General features: G+C 36.2%; 1 protein-coding gene and 1 non-coding gene across 9 annotated transcripts in view; both read right to left on the bottom strand.

The window, feature by feature from the left end:
- The window catches only part of Cdh18 (cadherin 18), a 928,594-nt gene that overhangs the window by 317,354 nt on the left and 592,774 nt on the right, over positions 1-18,466 (bottom strand). The window lies entirely within an intron of this gene.
- On the bottom strand, positions 5,273-5,404 carry Gm24656. The gene has a single exon (XR_003951691.1). It is a non-coding gene; the product is annotated as a small nucleolar RNA SNORA17 (small nucleolar RNA).

Genomic DNA, 18,466 nt, shown 5'->3' with positions numbered 1-18,466 from the left:
AAAATACCTAATTAAAAAAAAAGAGAAAAAATAAAAATAAATAAATAAAAATTAAAAAAAAAAACTTTCACTGACTGCTTTGTAAAAGTTGGTATGGTTTTGAAAACTCTTCTTGTGATCTCTAACTCTCCATCACTCTTCCCACTCCTACCATCTTCTAATTCTTCCATTTCCATTCACTGTGCAGAGAGATTTAAGAGGTATGGCTTGTTTGAGAGATGTGTTTCTGGTAGTGGGCTCGATTATGCACAACCTCACCTATGTCCAGTCTGCTCTCTGTTCACTACTTATCATTTAAAATGCATGCACTTAGCTTTCTTCACTTGCCACCAAGCCCACCACTTTCTGAAAAGCCTCAGTGCTGTCATAAGACACTCTTATCCTTAAGTGTAAACCCAGTTAAGTCTTCCCTTAAATAAATTTCCTTCACCATGTGACCTCTCATAGCAACAGAAAAGTAACTAATACAACTACATTTGATAGAAGCTTACCTCTTTTGTTTATACAGTTTAATTTAAAACCTTCATGCTATTTTTACATACTTCTTTTTGTTATTTTTACAAGTCAACAGTAAGAGTGAAATCATGACTGGTACTAGAAATCTTTACAACTACACGTAGCTAGGGAAGCCATGAATTATTTTTAAAAATTGGATAACTACAACTCTATTAAACCAGCACAATTCCTAATTACAATCTAAATATTTGTCCGTAACCACAGATAAGTGTAGTCCTTATCCCTCATCAAGGAATCTTTTCTATGTAACAGATGGAGAACAAACATTGTAGAAGACCATGACCATTTAAAATAAATAGTTGTGGAGACCAGTTGCAATGACTGCAGCCCAAAGCCAACTTTTGCACTTAAAGCTCAGGAAACATGGAAGCAGAAGTATAAGGGCCACAGGGTTAGGAATTGTTGGCTATGAGATTGTATGAATTAATAATTTCAGGAGTTATATTCGTAAATCCTCACCACATGAATATCCAAGCAGGATCTGGCAAGGTCAGCAACAAGAGTCATGCCAACGTGAACAGAGGATAAATCCTGCATCCCCAACCCAACACACAAAACTACAGGCATGGAAACAATTCTCAAAGTAAAAAGAAATAGTCAGGGCAGAACACACTAATTACATAGGTAGGAATAACATTATACAGACTGAGTAAATTATATTTTGAATATATATTTAAATACATATAAGAGAATACCAATAGCTAGTGAAAAGGGAGAATAAATTTGAAAGAGAGCAAGGAGACATATATGTGAGGGTTTGGGGGGGATGGGAAGAAAGAAATGTTTCAAATATAGTTTAATCTCAAAAATAAAAGAGAAATGAAAACAGTAACTAAAAAATTAATTAATGTAAGAAAAAGTTCACAAATTCCGACTAAAAGCCTGCTTGGCACCTCCTCATTCCTCTGCTCATTCATGTTTATGTTTGAGTAAATGTAAACAAATGATGGAAAGGAGCATCTGGCACTTGAGGTGGCGTGCGTCTCCCAGCTGTGCTTGATCTTCAAAACACAATATGTTTCTCAATAGTAATAGCTTAATAATTACAATCCTGGTTAGTTAAAACAGTTCAAACTGCATGTTGATTTAACACAACTGAAACACATAGGATCTTATCACCCCTTATGTAGATTGAGAACATTTTGTATTTGGAGAGTTAAGCTTGCAATAAAAGAAAAACATCTCTTTCGGAGTGATAATACATTTTTTGATATTTTCATGCCGCTTTGGGAAAAAAAGGATGCATTGTGTGATGGCAGAATAAAAACCATTATGTTCTTTATACAGAAAAATTGCATTTATTTAAAGTTTAAGTGTTTATTCATAGAAAAAGTCTGTTCTCCACAATTTTTTGAGGCCTCCTTTTTATTTCAATAAGGATTTCAAATAAAATTATACTTTCAGAAGAAAAGGCGATAAAGCACGGTTTAAGTTGGTGTGTATGCTTTTGAACTATATTACTTAATATCATGCACTATAACCTAGCAGCTTAAACTGGAGCTCGTTTTAGGTGAAAACTCCCAGGCCAACCTGCACAGAGTATCTTCCCATATTGTTGAGTATGAATATATTAGACAATAAACCTCTTTGTAATTACATACTAGCATTTATGGATTAGTGTCCTATAATATCTGTCTGAAATGGCAATGTATCATTTATTCAGAGTCTGACTATGTGGCCCCACCTTGCCTGAAACTCTCTATACATACAAATCTGGCCATGGATTCACAGAATTCTACCTGTCTCTCCCACCATGCCAAGTGCCTGAATTAAAGGAGTAAGCATAGAAAAGCTGTTTCTGAATTGTTGATCAGATGAGCTGAAAGATACTCCAAAATGTGGACTATTGCTATCTTTGCTTGAAGGTATACATCCTTTTGCTGAAGGTATAATATTTTGTTCTTCTTTCTTAGGACAAGATACGAAAGTATCAGATAGAGCTATGCAAGTTGCTAAGGGAGAACAGCAATCAATAGTTCTTTCTAGCTGTGATGTCTAGGAACTGTAAAATATACAGAAATCATGAAGATATTCTAAATGGTACAATAGAGGTGTTTATCCTGGCAGTAACCAACACTATTTACTTGAAATTTAGACTTACAAAATTGAAGGGAATTCATGACATGACACTTTGGCCAATTTCCTACAGCAAGTTATGACGTGGAATCTAAAGGATAACAAACTCCTGTCTCTTTCCCAAATGATAAGATTTCTTACTGCATTCAAAATCTTATCTTGATAATTACACATGCCTGGAGCTTCGCTCCTCATTGAAGAAACTTTATTTTTTTTTTATTTTTCGCAGCAAATGGAGATCTTTACAGAAAAGTCCATCCATTCAAAGTGCAAAGAACAAATATCTGTGGGATGACCTATGCCCAACTAAAATATGTATGGCCAAAGCCCTAAACCAAAGATTCAAGGCAGAAACATGGGCAGAGAGATGTTCAGAGCCAGAGGACGAGGACATCTGCTATAATATAGTCTCATCTTAAAAAAGAAATAAAATCATAAGAGGTGAGGGTCAAAGTGGAAAGGAAAGAGAGGAGAGAGTTAATGTGGGAAGACTTGGGGTAAATACTGCATGAAAATTTAAAGTATTTATCAAAATATGTTACTTATATAAAGTTATTTTACAAATTTAAAAATATCTCAGAGATTGACCAATTATTCTTGGAGAAAAACAAATTTCCATTACATCAGCTCCCCAAAACAGGCAGGTATAAAACTAAAATAATAAATGAAAATTATTACTTCATCATCCTGAAAATAATTACTATGCACTATCCTACACAGACTTAGCAAACTTCTACATAAATAAAACACCTAGTTTGTTTGCAATTGCATATCAATGTCCTCTGCAGTTCTTCAAACTAACCCATTTCTTCCTAGATTCAGTTTCTTTGGTTAGTGGTTCTTACCAAGTGGAGACACTCCATAACAGATAAGAGATATCCTCCATACTAGATACTTACATTAGGATTCGTAACAGTAGCAAATTGCAGTTGTAAAGTAGCAACAAAATAATTTTGTGATTGGGGGTATTTGCAACAGGACAATGTGTATTGAAAGCACTAGACCTGGGCCTGAGAGGAATCAGAGACTGTCAGCTCTGCAGCTCTCACACCCTCAGGCCTGTCTCTCCAGCAAGCCCCCTATACCAGGGCCACCTCTACCCTGCTGCCCAGACAAGGCACAAAGCCATGCTCTCCTCAGTTCTACAGTCAGTGAAGGACATGCCAGTTCTCTCATTCACAATTCTGGGGGCCAGCTTTACCGTGGGCCACAGATGGTGAAGGACAAGGACAAGGGAAAGTGGGTGTCTCTACCTCATCTCTGCCACAGCCAAGCAGACAAGAGCTCTACTATGCTGTCCAGGAAAGGTGCAGGGCCTGCTCCTAAGTGCTGCAGCCTGTGTGGGTCAGGACTATCTCTCTTGCTTTCATGACCCCAGTGCCATCTCTCCTACTTGCTCAAACTGGCAAGGGGCAAGGGTTGGGGACACTGCTGCATAGCAGGCAAGAGGCAGTGGCAGCTTTCCCATGCTCATACTCTCCTGCCTGCTCACCGACACTACTACCATTTCTACTGTACTGTCTCTGTGAGGTGCAGAGCCTGCTCTCCCAAGTGCTATAGCATAAGAGGGGCAGGGACAGCTCTCCTGCTCTCATGACATCATCTGAGCCAACTCTACGCTAGCCTCTGGTGTAGAGGACAAAAGGAAGAGATGGAAATTTGTTCCTGCCAACACCACCAAACAGCAGAGAGAACACGGGACTGGCTCTCCTACACTCATCCCTTTCAGTCCTCCAACTGGTAAAGGACAAGGACCTTCTCCCCTGCTCGCATGACTCCAGGGCGAGGTCTCCTGCCTGCTGGTGGTGGTGAGGGGTGATATCTCTCTCCCTTGTCCATGCCACCACAGGGAGTTGAGTGGTAGAGGCAACTCTCCAATGCTGAATTGTTTGGACTAACTAACCCACAGTTCCAACAATGTGCTCTCCCAAATACTACTATCACTGGCTATAGGCAGGGTCAGCTACTGGGCTCTCATGTGTGTAAGGCAAGTACTCTCATGATGTCCAGGTGAGTGGTAGGGTATGTTCTGAACAGCCCTCCAACATCAAAATGTCCCCAGTGGCTAGGGAGTTTACCTGTATCAATATGTGATTCCCACTCTCAGCACAGATAAGGATGCCACCATTGTCTCAGCAGGTATCACCAGCTACTAATAAAAGGCTTTTCCTCACTACCCCTCTAGTTTTGCCTTTTTGTTGTTCCCACATCCTTTTGTTTCTCTTTCTTTTCAATTTTTCAATTTCTCCACCACTCACTTGCACCACTTAGTGGTACTGGGGCTTTCTGAGTATCGGGGTTCCTCTCAGGAGTCCCAGCTCATGCATTTTGGTGTCACCAGGCTGGGGTCATCCTAAACATGGTATGAACCACACACACACACACACACACACACACACACACACACACACACACACACACACACAGGCTTGTCACTGTCCATGCCCCTTGGTGCTTGTCTGATGTTTGTTTCAAGCTCACTCTTCTACTAGCCCACCCAAGAAACCATTGGTCTCGGCTTACTGCTGCCTACATCCTGTGGTTCCAGGCAGGCTTGCTTCCTGTCCTGTGGAAAGCTTATCCAGATGTACCTGAACTAAAGTAGTCATCATCTTAGGGTAGCTCCCTGTCCAAGACCTATTGATCCAGATTCACATTTATCAAGTTCACATTTTTCAGTAGTGTTAGGCTATTGATCATTCAGATGTTCCTAGATCAGAACACTGAGCATAGTCATACTGTCTCTCCACTCTGCTACCTCTTGATAAACATGTGACTTAGCAGCCACACCCACAGTGCCTCAAGGGCCAGGAAAAGTTAATACAGCTTTTGCTAACACAAAGAAACCAAATTCTATTTCCATATTGGATTTAAGCAAATATAGGTAGAGGCTGTCTTAAAACTACAATAATAACTTTCTTATTTTACCTTTGCATATTAACATGTAGAGGGATAGAATAGCTGCATTTCTGGTACATACCAACTCATTTTCCCCAGGGCAGAGAAAAACATTAATGCTTATTCCAAGTGGGCTCCTTCATCCCCAGTCTATTGTTCTATGTGTCTCTTTGGATGATATTGGATATGTGTACTTGTCTGTAATCATTACCATTAAGATTTCTCGTTAACTGTTTCATGGGATGCGATGATTTTGTTGATCTCTGCTTGCTCTCAACTACAAGAAATTGAAGAGCAGAGAAATTCGGCCCCACTTTGTGTTTGCTTGTGGAATGTGATGATTATCATTCACCTGACACCATGGAGTGATACTGTATCATGAAATGAACTGTTTTGTACCCAGAGAACACATTTAGTATGAAAGAGATAAGGACAGTATTTTCTGAAACTGTGATTTCAAACTTTATATTTCTCTTTTCTATATTGTTCCTAAGTCAGTGACTTCTTTGGCAAATCTGTACTGTGTTAAAACTTCAAAAACAAAGCAAAACAAAACCAAAAACAAAACCTCCATAAAATAAAATCTTTCTCATTATTTAAAGCATAAACTTGTGTATTAGAAGACTTCAGTGCTGCATTTGAACATGGAAACAAAATCTCTTAAAGAGGTAGAACATTTTCTCTCTACAAAACTAACCATGCCTTGAGGCGTTTCTATAATAAAACTGAGAGCAATCAGCCTGGAATGGAGATTGTGCCTGGAGAACACGTAATCAGGGTAATCAAATTATTATCCTGTCAAGAAGGAAATGTGTCCTTACAAAACCCAGCACCTAGGAATACCCAGCGGGCTGCTAGAAACGGCTCAACTTAATGTTTGTACTGAATGACTGTTTCTCAGATTTGTACATAGGAAGGGAACAAATAAAAGAAGGGACTTGACAACAGAAAACATTCATTATTCAGTGCTGAGAAAGAAGGAGACACTCTATGGCATAACAAGTACAGGACAGATAAGAAGAAAAAGGATCTGAACCTCAGGCTGGATTTCACTGGAAGGAGCTAATACACTGCTTTCCGGCAGTCTTATCTACCATGTCTGGAGAATGATTCATCTCTACCCTTTCTGCCTATAAAACAATGTGGTTTTACGTTTCTTCTCAAAAGTCAGCCCAAGTAAATTCTTAGGGTATGAACCTATGAATCTTTATCTAGTACCTACTAACCCCCAATGACAATGTTTAGAAGATATATGTTGACCTTTAGTAATTATTAAAATGTTAAAATTTTTAACATGGACTTGAGAAATGGCTTGGTGTCAAAAAGCACTCGCTGAAATGAGATGATTCCCAGCAACCAACTAGTGAACTGCAACCCCAGTTCAGAGGGATTGTTCCCACCCCTGGCCTTGTTAGGCACCAGGCAGGCACATTATATATATATATAAATGCAGAAGAAATGTTCATTCACAGAATAGATAAATAAAAAATCTTATTATTTCCAAATAATTACAAAAGACGTGAACCTTGATATCATGAGAAAATCATTGTTTAACTTCCTGTTACCTGGCATATTTTTTTTTTAAATAAAAGTTTGGTTTAGTTGAGACAAATGCATTTTTTTCATAATCTCTGGCACCTCAACAACTTTTCCATGTTCTTATTTAATGTAACATTTATAATTTTAGTTTTGTACCACTATCATTATGCTTAGCTTATGTTTGTTTGTTATTTTGCAGGTAGATAAATATTTAATCAGGTTGACTTCTAATCTTTACAACTACACTTTGACACAAAAACAGTCTTACATCTAGGAGATGAATATTAAAATTTCAAATATTTGTGAGTAGTATATGTGTTATTCTGCCTCTAGCTTATTGTTTCATGAAATCAGTATTATTATTATTTTTCTTTTCACCTTAGCAATTACTTGGAATTACTGAAATTGTAAATAAGTAGAAAATAAAATGTATGTATGCATAAACATAAGTATATGTATATATGAATAATATCTAGTATTCAGCAGATCTAAAGCAGAATTTTAAAACTAGTAGGAAATTTGGTTGTCTTAAAATGTGACTTTTTAAGGTCATACAATCTCAGAATAAAGCATGCATGTTCTCTCTAGTGTGTAGAACCTATTCATAAATATATGTACTTTGTAGCAAAAGTACAGGTGGGTATATGATAACAGGAAGAAAAGTAGAAAAAGAGATATATGATGAGATGAGGGAGGACTGAATAAAGTAATTGACATTTGCTTTGGTAGAGAATAAAAAGCTAATATGTTTTCTAATTCTACTTCTATCATGAATTTTTGTGTGTCTTTTTTTGGTAGATTCATAAAACTATTGAGTAGTAAAAGTATAAAAGTTAATGTATAACTTCAAATGCCTCTTCTAATTGTATACAATTTCATTGAGTTGTTTATACATTGGGTTTGGTTTTTGTAATTGATGTTTGTATCATTTGCAAAGTTCTATTTTAATAATAAAGATCACCAAACCAAACAATAGTAGTCTATTGAATGTTTATGAACATTATGTTTCACAGATAGTAAATACTTACTAATCTATCTTACTTACTCCTATTTAAATACTTACTCCTATTTAAATACTTACTCCTATTTAAACCTTTTAGTAAACTCTGTACAAAGTTGTGTGCAAATGGATAGAGAGTTATTTGAAGTCTGGATGTTAACTTACAAGCCTCAGTCAAGAGTTCAGGCTACACCAAGTCTATAAAAGTGTTAGCAAACACAATAAATTTGCTATAGTCTTTGGAGAAATGCAGTCTTGTAGAGGACATATTCTTTTAGGAGAATGAAGAATATATGGTAAGACTACATGGTAATTTTCAACTTTTCTTAACTCTAGATGTTTATGCTGCAAGTGATGATTCACACAGAAAATTCTGTCCATGGCCTTACTTGTGAAAAGCAAGTTGATGATATAGAACTAGGAAGAAATCCATTAGAAATTTATAATTCTATTGTTTCTGAAATTTAAAGGTAATTTTCAAATTAAGGATTTAACTTTTATAATTGTTGTTTCTATAAATATATTCTATAGATAATTACCAATTTTAGATGATAGAGGAGCATTTGAGTTAAATCTATCATGAAGAATGATTTGACAAAATTAAAAGACAATGATTGGCGACATCAAGTTTCAGATAGAAAAGAGTTTGAAACCCAATGATTACATTGAAACGAATCATTAATGGCTTATATATTACATCATAATTGATCAAAACTCGAAGTCAAAGTTTGAAACATTTCAATTCAAAAAGTAAAATAGGTGCATTTTCGTGTTCATGTTTAATAGTATATTTTATATGTTCACTTCAGACCAAAATAAATATATAATACAAATAAAAAGGAAGGAAATATTGTTTAATATACTTATTCTCTATCATACTTTTATATTTATTTAATGTATTAACAAATATCCACAAGACATTCTCTACTGTGATCTATTTATGGGAAGAACACTTGAATTTATAATGTTTATTAGGTATAATACAAAATAAAAAGATGCTATAGTTCACATCTAATATTCATAACTATTATGATTCTTGTTTTTATTTTTTAATTTTATTTTTTTAATTTTATATTTTATTAGATATTTCCATCATTTACATTTCAAATGCTATCCCCTTTCCTAGTTTCCTCTCTGAAAGTCCCCTATACCCTCCCCTGCTCCCCAACCCACTCAGTCCAGCTTCCTGGCCCTGACATTCCCTTGTACTGGGGCATATAATCTTCACAAGACCAAGGAACTCTCCTCCAATTGATGGCCTACTAGGCCACCCTCTGCTACATATGCAACTAGAGACACAAGATATGGGGAGGGGTTAGTTCATATTGTTGTTCCTCCTATGGGTTTGTAGACCCCTTTAGCTCCCTGGGTACTTTCTCTAGCTCCTTCATTGGAGGCCATGTGTTCCATCCAATAGATGACTGTGAGCATTCACTTCTGTATTTGCCAGGTACTGGCATAGCCTCACAAGAGATAGCTATATCAGGGTACTGTCAGCAAAATCTTGCTGGCATATGCAATAGTATCTGGGTTTGATGGTTGTTTATGAGATGGATCACCAGGTGGGGCAGTCTTTGGATGGTCTTTCCTTCAGGCTCTGCCCCGAACTTTGTCTCTGTAACTCCTTCCATGGGTATTTTGTTCCCCATTCTAAGAAGGAACAAAGTATCCACACTTTGGTCTTCCTTTTTCTAGAGTTTCATGTTTTTGAAAATTGTATCTTGGTTATTCTAAGTTTCTGGGCCAATATCCACATATCAGTGAGTGCATATCATATGTGTTCTTTCATGACTGGGTTACCTCACTTAATATGACATCCTCTAGATCCATCTATTTGCCTAAGAATTTCATAAATTAATTGTTTTTAATAGCTGAGTAGTACTCCATTGTGTAAATGTACCACATTTCTGTGTCCATTCCTCTGTTGAGGGACATCTGGGTTTTTTGTTGTTGTTGTTGTTTTTTTTTTTTTGTTTTTTTAGCTTCTGGCTATTATAAATAAGTCTGCTATGAACCCAGTGGAGAATGTGTCCTTAATACACGTTGGAATATCTTCTGGGTATATGCCCAGGAGAGGTATTACTGGATCTTCTGGTAGTACTATATCCAATTTACTGAGGAACCTCCAAACTGATTTTCCCCACTTTCTCTATAAGTTTCAGTGTCTCTAGTTTTATATGGAGTTCCTTGATCCATTTAGACTTGACTTTGTACAAGGAGATAAGAATGGATTTATTCACATTCTTCTGCATGATAATGACCAGTTGAGCCAGCACCATTTGTTGAAAATGCTGTCTTTTATCCACTGGAGGGTTTTAGCTCCTTTGTCAAAGATCAAGTGATCATAGGTGTGTTGGTTCGTCTCTGGGTCTTCAATTCTATTCCATTGATCTACCTGTCTGTTCCTGTACCAGTACCATACCGTTTTTAATCACAATTGCTCTGTAGTACAGCTTGAGGTCAGGCATGGTGATTCCACCAGAGGTTCTTTTATTGTTGAGAACAATTTTTGCTATCCTAGGTTTTTTGTTTTTCCAGATGAATTTGCAAATTGCCCTTTCTAACTTGGTGAAGAATTGAGTTGAAATTTTGATAGGGATTGCATTACTATATTAATCCTGCCCAACCATGAGCATGGGAGATCTTTCCATCTTCTGAGATCTTCTTAGATTTCTTTCTTCAGAGACTTGAAGTTCTTATCATACAAATCTTTCACTTCCTTTCTTAGAGTCACACCAAGGTATTTTCTATTATTTGTGACTATTGTGAAGTGTGTTGTTACCCTAATTTCTTTCTCATCCTGTTTATTCTTTCTGTAGTGAAAGGCCACTGATTTGTTTGAATTAATTTCATATCCAGCTATACTGCACTGAAGCTGTTTATCATGTTTAGGAGTTCTCTGGTGGAATTTTTAGGGTCACTTATATATATTATCATATCATCTGTAAATAGTGATATTTTGACTTCTTCCTTTCCAATTTGTATCCCATCGACCTCCTTTTGCTGTCTAATTGCTCTGGCTAGGACTTCAAGTACTATATTGAATAGGTAGGGAGAAAGTGGGCAGACTTGTCTAGTCCCTGATTTTAGTGGGATTGCTTCAAGTTTCTCTCGATTTAGTTTAATGTTGGCTACTGGTTTGTTGTATATTGCCTTTATTATGTTTTGGTATGGGCCTTGAATTCCTGATCTTTCCAAGACTTCTATCATGAAAGGGTTTTGGATTTTGACAAATGCTTTCTCAGCATCTAACAACATGATCATGTGGTTTTTGTCTTTGAGTTTCTTTATATACAGGATTACATTGATGCATTTCCACATATTAAACCATCCCTGCATCTCTGAGATGCAGCCTACTTTATCATGATAGATGATCGTTTTCATGTGTTCTTGGATTAGGTTAGCGAGAATTTTGTTGAGTATTTTTGCATCGATATTCATAAGGAAAATTGGGCTGAAGTTCTCTTTGTTGAGTCTTTGTGTGGTTTAGGTATCATAGTGATTGTGGCTTCATAGAATAAATGAGTACCTTAGGTTTCTATTTTGTGTAATAGTTTGAGGAGAATTGGAATTATGTCTTCTTTGAAGGTCTCATATAACTCTTCACTAAACTCATCTGGTCCTGGGCTTTTTTTGTGGGAAGCGTATTAATGACTGCTTCTGTTTCTTCAGGGGATATGGGACTGTTTAGATCATTAATCTGATTCTTATTTAACTTTGGTACCTGATATCTGTCTAGATAATTGTCCATTTCATCCAGGTTTTCCAGTTTTGTTGAGTATAGCCTTTTGTAGTAGGATCTGATGAGGTTTTTAATTTTCTCAGGTTCTGTTGTTATATCTCCCTTTTCATTTCTGATTTTGTTAATTAGGATAATGCCCCTGTGCCCTCTAGTTCATCCAGCTAAGGGTTTATCTATCTTACTGATATTCTCAAAAAAAAAAAAAAAAAAACCAGCTCCTGGATTGTTTGATTCTTTGTATAGTTCTTTTTTTCCACTTGGTTGATTTCAGCCTGAGTTTGATTAAATCCTGCCTTCTACCCCTCTTGGATTTATTTGCTTCTTTTCGTTCTAGAGCTTTCATATGTGCTGTCAAGTTGCTAGTGTAAGCTCTCTTCAGTTCATTTTGGAGGCACATAGAGCTCTAAGTTTTCCTCTTAGCACTATGTTCATTGTGTCTCTTATGTTTTGATATGTTTTGCCTTCATTTTCCTTAAACTCGAAAAAGTCTTTAATTTCTTTATTTCTTCTTTGACCAAGTTATCATTGAGTAGTGTGTTATTCAGCTTCCATGTATATGTTTGCTTTCAGTTGTTTTTGTTGGTATTTAAGACCAGCCTTAGTCAGTGGTGATCTGATAGGATGCATGGGATTATTTCAATCTTGTTGTATGTGTTCATGCCTGTTTTATGACCAATTATATGGTCAATTTTGGAGAAGGTACCATGAGTTGCTGAGAAGAAGATGTATCCTTTTGTTTTAGTATGAAATATTCTGTAGATATCTGTTAAATCTATTTGTTTTATAACTTCTGTTAGTTTCAGTGTGTCTCTGTTTAGTTTCTGTTTCCAGAATCTGTCCATTGATAAGAGTGGGGTGTTGAAGTCTCCCACTGTTATTGTGTGTGGTGTAATGTGTGCTTTGAGCTTTACTATAGTTTCTTTAATGAACGTGGATGCCCTTGCATTTGGAATATATATATATATATATATAAATATATATATATTTATATATATATATATATATATATATTCAGAATTGATAATTCATCTTGACTTTGATGAGTATGAAGTACCCCTCCTTGACTATTTTGATAACTTTGGGTTGGAAGTCAATTTTGTTAGATATTAGAATGGCTACTCCAGCTTGTTTCTTTGGAACATTTGCTTGGAAAATTGTTTTCCAGCCTTTTACTCTGAGGTAGTGTTTGTCTTTGTCCCTGAGGTGGGTTTCCTGTATGCAGTAAAGTGTTGGGTTCTGTTTATGTAGCCAGTCTGTTAGTCTATGTCTTTTTATTGGAAAATTGAGTCCATTGATATTTAGACATATTAAGGAAAAGTAATTGTGGCTTCCCTTTTTTGTTGTTGTTGTTGTTGTTGTTGTTGTTGTTGTTAGAGCTGGGATTCTGTTCTTGAGTCTGTCTTCTTTTAGGTTTGTTGAAGGATTACTTTCTTGCTTTTTCTAGGGCGTCATTTCTCTCCTTTTGTTGGAGTTTTCCCTTTATTATCCTTTGAAGGGTTGGATTTGTGGAAATATATTGTATGAATTTGGTTTTGTCATGGAATACTTTGGTTTCTCCATCTATGGTAATAGAGAGTTTTAGTGGGTATAGTAGCCTGGCTGGCATTTGTGTTCTCTTAGTGTCTGTATAACGTCTATCCAGGATCTTCTGGCTTTCCTAGACTCTGGTGAAAAGTCTGGTGTAATGCCAATAAGTCTGCCTTTCTTGACCTTTTTCCCTTACTGCTTTTAATATTCTATCTTTATTTAGTTCATTTGTTGTTTTGATTAATATGTGTTAGGAGGAATTTCTTTTCTAGTCCTGTCTATTATAGTTCTGTAGGCTTCTTGTTTGTTCATTGGCATCTCTTTCTTTAGGTTAGAGAAGTTTTTTTCTACAGTTTTGTTGAAGATATTTACTGGCCTTTTAAGTTGAAAATCTTCATTCTCATGTATACCTGTTATCCTTATGTTTGGTCTTCTCATTGTGTCCTGGATTTCCTGGATGTTTTGAGTTAGGATATTTTTACATTTTGCATTTCCTTTAATTGTTTTGTCCATGTTTTCTGTGGAATCTTCTGCACCTGAGATTCTCTCTTCCATCTCTTTTATTGTGTTGCTGATGCTCTCATCTATGTTTCCTGATTTCTTTCCTAGGATTTCTATCTCCAGAGTTGTCTCTCTTTGGGTTTTCCTTATTGTTTCTACTTCTATTTTTAGATCTTTGATGGTTTTGTTCAATTCCATCACCTGTTTGGTTGTGATTTCCTTAAATTCTTTTAGGGAATTTTGTGTTTCCTCTTTAAGAACTTCTACCTGTTTAGCAGTGTTTTCCTCTAAGTCTTTAAATGTTTTTTGTGCTTACTCTTTAAGAAGTTCTACCTGTTTAGCAGTGTTCTCCTGTATTTCTTTAATTGAGTTATTAATGCCCTTCTTAAAATCCTCTACCAGCATAATGAAATATGATTTTAAATCTGAATCTTGCTTTTTGGGTGTGTTGGGGTATCCAGGACTTGCTGTGGTGGGAGTACTTGGTTCTGATGATGCTGAGTGGTCTTGGTTTCTGTTACTAAGATTCTTAAATTTGACTTTTGCCATCTGGTAATCTCTGATGTTAGATGTTCTAGCTCCCTTTGGCTGGAGCTTGTTTCTTCTGTAATTCTGTTAGCCTCTGTCAGCACTCCTGGGAGTCCAACTCTCTCCTGAGTCCCAATGGTCAGAGCACTCTTTTCAGGGAAGCTCTCCTCTGGCAAGGAAGGTGCTCAGAAGTCTGGGTCTCAGCTCTGCCTCCTGGCTGAGGATGAAGGTCTGAAGGGACCCTGTCCAAGAAGCTCTGTTTCTTTTGTGTTCTGCGTGCACTCTCCTGTGTGGACTGGTCTCTGAGAGACCTGGGATACAAGATGGAGATCTTGTCTGAGTCCCGGCATCAGAGCCCTCCCTGGAGGCTGACCTACTATTGTAATTTTAATATTACTTATGACAGAGATAAGTACATATACGCTCATGAATCTGCTCTCAGAGTTCAAAGGTGATCATGACCTTTACTTGCATAAGAATATCAAGAAGGATTTTTAAGTCTTTAATTTCATTTTTGCTTATTTTTATTTTTTCCTTTTTTTAAAAAAATGGATACTTTATTTACATTTCAAGTAATGTAATGTACATAATGTAATGTAATGTTTCCCGGTTTCCCCTCCACAAACATCCTATTCCATCCCCCTCCCGCTGGTTCTATGAGGGTGCTCCCCTACCCACCCACCCACCCACACACCCACACACCCACCCACTCTAATGTCACCACCCTCGAATTCCCCTAAACTGGGGCATGAAGCCTTCACAGGACCAAGGGTCTCTCCTCCCATTGATGCCAGATAAGTCCATCCTCTGCTACATATGCAGCTGGAGCCATGAGTCCCACCATGTGTAGTCTTTTGGTTTAGTCCCAGGGACCTCTGGGGGTCTGGTGGGTTGATATTGTTGTTCTTCCTATGAAGTTGAAAGCCCCTTATATATCTTAAGCTTTTCTCCATTAAATAGGTTCAAAGACAATGGTAACTTTGTGCATTTGAAGCAGCATTTATTACTCATCCCATTCAACTTTATTCCTTTTACTCCTGGGTATCAGTTTTATTTATTTGAATTCTCATTATATTTCACCTACTCACAGATGTCAAATGCTTAACACATAACTATGGAAAGGTCAATAAAGGGCTTCATATTTTCACATATGAGTGTTTAATGAACTCTTTAATGAGGTACAAGTTAATTTTAAAAAGGTTTAAAAAAGAAATGAAATGCTTAGCTTTATTTTCAACTTTGCCCTTTTTATAACCATGGAATCTAAATTTTACATAAAATATTGATATTTCTGCACAGAAATGGTATGCACTTTTACCTATAGAAACTTATTAAAAAATACAACTAACTTAATGTAATTATACTTTTTCAAAATTTTAAATAAGGTAAATAATTCATTTATTTCAGTTAACATGCTTTTTGTAATTAGACATTACATTCTAGTATTTTTAAATATCTTCATTCAACTATTCAGTTATTTTTAGTAAAACTAATTAAGTTAAAATTTTCCATGGATTCTTTGATAAAAGTTATTTTTGAAAAGAATAAAATTTCACCATTTTCTTTTCATGCTTATAAGCCTTATACATTAACAAGGCTGGTTAATTTTATCAAAAGCTATCTTTCTTGCAAAGTTTATTTTCATTTATAAACAGAGCAACACAGGAATGGTGGTCTCTAAAATTATTCCTTTCCATCATGATGCTCCAACTGTACTAAGGGCTGCTCTTCCCTGAAGATTGGCTGTAACCATTGAGTTCTTCATGAATATACTTGTCTGAAGTGAAAAAATATTACCTTTTTCTAGTGTGTATAAAAGTCTGCTCAACATCTTGTCTCTAATGTGTTTATTTATAGGTACTATGAAGATGATTTTTGAGCCTTTGATCTGGGCAAGTACAGGAGAGAACAGAAGACTCACGTTTAAACAAGGACAGGAATCAGAATTCCCATCACTTCCAAATAAGTTTTGATTAGCAAATAAACTAAAATTGTGCTGTTTGTCACACATACCTTCTAGTATTCCTCCAACCCAGATCTAAATTACAGCCTTGAAATAGAACCGCATCATCATACTCTGAGATCGTAAATCTTTGCTGATATAATCATCTCTTGCAGTCATTTAGAATGTAGATAAGGTAGATGACTTGTGGATTGACACTGAAGAGCAGAAGGCTCAATCACAGGGTCAATAAGATTCAAAGGCTATTTGTGTTGCCTTCATGAGAGTCTCTAGATAATGAGTGTTTCTCAGTAACTATGTACAGATGTTTAACTAGAGATTAAAATCATGGAGTCCATGACTTTTGTTTAGACTTTTGTTTATAGAAGCAAACTATTTGAAGTCCAATAAGAGGGGGAAGAAAAGAACTCTGAAATTTCAAAAAAATAGAAGTCTTACAATATGTCAATATAACAAAGTGGATTGTCTAAAAAAATTTTAAGCATAAAAGTAAGTATCTTAGGAGCTAGTTAGATGGCTCAGAGCCCCATTGGACTTGCAAACTTTATATGCCCCAGTACAGGGGAATGCCAGAGCCAAAAAGGGGGAGTGGGTGGGTAGGGGATTGGGGGGGGTGGGTATGGGGGACCTTTGGGATAGCATTGAAAATGTAAACGAGGAAAATACCTAAAAAAAAAAAAAAAAAAAAAGCACTGGCTACTCTTTCAGAGGACCTTGGTCTAATTCCAAGAGTGCAGATGGTATCTCAAAACCATCTGTAGCTGCTGTACCAGGGAAAGTAATGTCTTCTCTGAATAAATATGTATCATGTAAAATATCAATGCATACTTTAAAGGGTGATGTATAGATAGATAGATAGATAGATAGATAGATAGATAGATAGATAGATGCAAAACACCTCAACAGCCCAGATTCATCAGATAAAAAAAGGGGTGGGGACATAAAGATAACATAAAAGAACACAGAAATGAGTGAAATTAGTCTCTTTGAGAAGGTTAGTTGTCATTATTGCCATATTGAACTTTAAAAATAAGTGGAAATTTATATGTTTCTGCCAGCACTTGTCCTACCTTTATCTACATATAGACCGTAGACCTTTCTCATCACCTCTTATCACCCAACATCATAAACAGACTTCGCACAGACTCATTCAGAGTCTGTCTTTATGTTAAATGGAGTCTTTATCACTCATTATGATAATTCCTACATGCAACAGTTGGACATTATAACAAAAACAACCATCAATATTCAGAATCATGGAATCCAGTCCCAGAGTACACATCTACAAAGTATTCCTGCACCTAAGTCTCAGGGGACATTGTAGAGGAGGGAACAGAAAGATGGCAAGAGGAAGCAGATGAGGGTGTTGCTCTAAGACTTGTTTCCTAGTTAGAAGCTAGCCCCATAATATCTCACCTTCATGGCTGCCCAAAAGTGAATGGAACAAGAACAAAACCAGTGATCATGCCAAACTGGATGAGAAAAAGTCATAAGACTTCAACCCTACACAGAGAACTACAGATAACTGAATAAAGCTTGGAGTAGAGGAAGTGGCCCTCAAAGGGGAAGTGTATACAAATTGGTTGTACAGGACAAATGGTCAGCCCTGAAAAAAATATTTACAGCTAACAATGCCCAGATGCAACAGGTTGTACTTAGGAATATTCATATATTTATAAGTACATATATATATATAATAATGAAAAGTGAGGTCATGAATTTGGAGAAGAGCAGGAAGGGTATATAGTGAAGTTTGTAGGGAGGAAAAGGAAGAGGGAATATTATAATTAAATTAAAAGCTCAAATATAAACAACAAATTCAAACAGAAGCCAATTTATTTTTGAAGAAATATTCTAAGTGATACAATGGTTTCAAACATAGAAGTGTTGAAATTTTTGTGAATCTTGTCAGCTTTAGCTTTTTAAGGCGTGGGTATAGAGGTGACCGTAGCTGCCTCTCAGAAGGTTTGGGGGAAATCAAAACAAAACAAAACAACAACAACAACAACAACAACAAAAACAGTCCATGATGAAAAAATTCAAATTTCTTAGAAACCTTGTAATGAAAATTAGACTAGACTCAAAGAGAAGATCAAAAATTGAAATGGTAAATTCAGATATACAAAAGATGAGTAGGAGGCTTTTAGTAGGGGTTGCAATAATCTAAAATACCAAA

This window comes from Mus musculus, chromosome 15 (assembly GCF_000001635.26).
Source record: "Mus musculus strain C57BL/6J chromosome 15, GRCm38.p6 C57BL/6J".
Taxonomy (NCBI): domain Eukaryota; kingdom Metazoa; phylum Chordata; class Mammalia; order Rodentia; family Muridae; genus Mus; species Mus musculus.
Note: the sequence above shows the minus strand (reverse complement) of the source record. Positions and strands in the feature narration are given on the sequence as shown.